Source organism: Gracilinanus agilis, chromosome 2 (assembly GCF_016433145.1).
Source record: "Gracilinanus agilis isolate LMUSP501 chromosome 2, AgileGrace, whole genome shotgun sequence".
Taxonomy (NCBI): Eukaryota; Metazoa; Chordata; class Mammalia; order Didelphimorphia; family Didelphidae; genus Gracilinanus; species Gracilinanus agilis.
This window is the reverse complement of record NC_058131.1, coordinates 351838462-351840695: the sequence shown is the minus strand read 5'-3', so window position 1 is coordinate 351840695 and position 2234 is coordinate 351838462.

The following is a 2234-nucleotide window of genomic DNA, read 5'->3' as shown; positions in this document are numbered from 1 at the left end:
CTTTCTTCCTTTCTTTCTTTCTTCCTTTCTTTCCTTCTTTCTTTCTTCCTTTCTTTTCTTCTTTCTTTTTTAATTTTCAGTTTGGGGGCAGCTAGGTGGCTCAAAGGATGAAGAATCAGGCCTAGAGACTGGAGGTCCTGGGTTCAACTCTGACCTCAAACACTTCCTAGCTATGTGACCCCCGGCAAGTCACTTAACCCCCAATATCTAGTCCTAACTGCTTTTCTGCCTTGGAACCAAAACATAGAATTGGTTCTCAGATGGAAGGTAAGGGTTTTTAATTTCAGTTCCAAATTCTCTCCCTCCCTCCAATGTGACGGATAGTTAATAATAACTGAGAAAACAATCTGAGATATATAATTTATTAACAAAACAGGCAAGCCAAAGTCAATCCAAAGACTCAATAGAGAATGAGGCAGATTTTTTTTATGTATTAAAAACAATTAATCAAATGAGATTAATTAAATTAGGTCACCTTTTCCTAAGGAGGAAAGATCAGGGACTTTCCAAGTTGGGAGGGGGAGAGCAAACAGGTTCAATTTCCCTGAAATCAGAAAAAGAGGTGTCCCACTCCCCCCAAGCTGTCTATATTCATATCGAATGAACATGGAAACAACCGATTGATCAGTATGGGGGCCAGTTTTCAAATAAGACAAATGGGTTGCTTGAGATATAGAACTGTGAGAAAACGCCTTGCATCACTCTCAGATCAGAGCAGGTTTCTGATCAGCATAACCTAGGTCTTTAGTTAAGGGTCTCAAGAAGAGGTAGAGGTCCAGTTTCCTAGCAATGAAGTTTTCTCATAATTCCCATAATTGAATCGTTTTCTCACAAGCCAGAAATTGGACTAGACCCATAACTGAATAGAAAGGGAACTGAGCTAGATCCGGAATTGAGTCATAAGATAGAATCAGCGTGGTTCACTTAATTCTCACACAGCCCCTTCCCTATCCATTGAAAACCATGCAAAACATTTTTTCCACATTAGCCGAGTTGTTTAAAAAAAAAAAAGCAAGAAAAATTAAGAGAAAAAAAGTTTGAATCTGCAATCAAAATCCATCAGTTCTCTGGAGGTGGATAGCAGTTTTCATCATGGAATTGTTGTGAAACATTGTATTGATCAGAGTTGCTAAGTTATTCATAGTTGGCCATTGTACAATATTTCTGTTACTGAGTACAATGCCCTCCTGGATCTGCTAATTTAACTTTGCATCTATTCACATAAGTCTTCCCAAGTTTTCCTGAAATTGTCCCCTTTATCATTTCATATAGCACAACAGTATTTCATCCCATTTATATACCACAACTTGCTTAGCCATTTCCTAATTGATGAGTATCCCCTCAGTTTCAAGTCCTTTCCTACCACAAAAAGAGTAGTTATAAATATTTTTGTACATATAGGTCCTTTCCTTTTTCTTTTGATCTCTTTGGGACTCAGACCTAGTAGTGGTATGCAGGGTCAAAGTTTTATAACCCTTTGGGCAGATTTCCAAATGGTTCCCCAGAATTTTTGGATCAGTTTTGGCCTGGGAACTTTAAAAAAACTGATAATTGTGTTTCAATATAATTCATTCCTTTGCAATTCTATGTATTTTATTTTATACATTAAGAAAATCTGAGAGGAGGTTGTAAGGGTTAAAATAGGGGTTTTGACAAAATAAAAGAATAGCTTTTAATAATTTAAGTTTTAATGAGAATATAGTAGGATTACAAATTAATATCCCTTTAAGGGGGGGGAGAAACTTCTAGCAGCTTTTAACAATTAACAATTTAGTTTAATTAAAATAGAGAGAATAATAAATAGTAAAGGAGGGAAATATAGGAAAGAAAGAAAATTCCCTAACTACCCTGTAATTACTATTTTTATCTATATTTTCCTATATTTACCTATAAACTTCCAATATTTACTTATAAACTGCCTATAACTACTGCCAATAACAACGACCCCACAAAGTTCCAACCCAATTCACCCAATCAAAACTAACCCAATCATGTTTAATCTAACCCCAATTAGTTCTGTAAACAAAGACGAGCCACCTTCCAAAAAGTTCAAGGAAGGGGAAAAAAAAAACCTAAAAGCCCAAACCAAAAACCAAAAACCCAAAAGGCAAAAAGCCCTCTAAAGGCTAAAGCCAAAAGCCCTCTCAGTAAGCTCAGACCTGCCTTTTATATTCCTGCAACTAAACATCAACCACCAACTCATGCCCACAGCAACTTCCCCATAACCTCCAGCC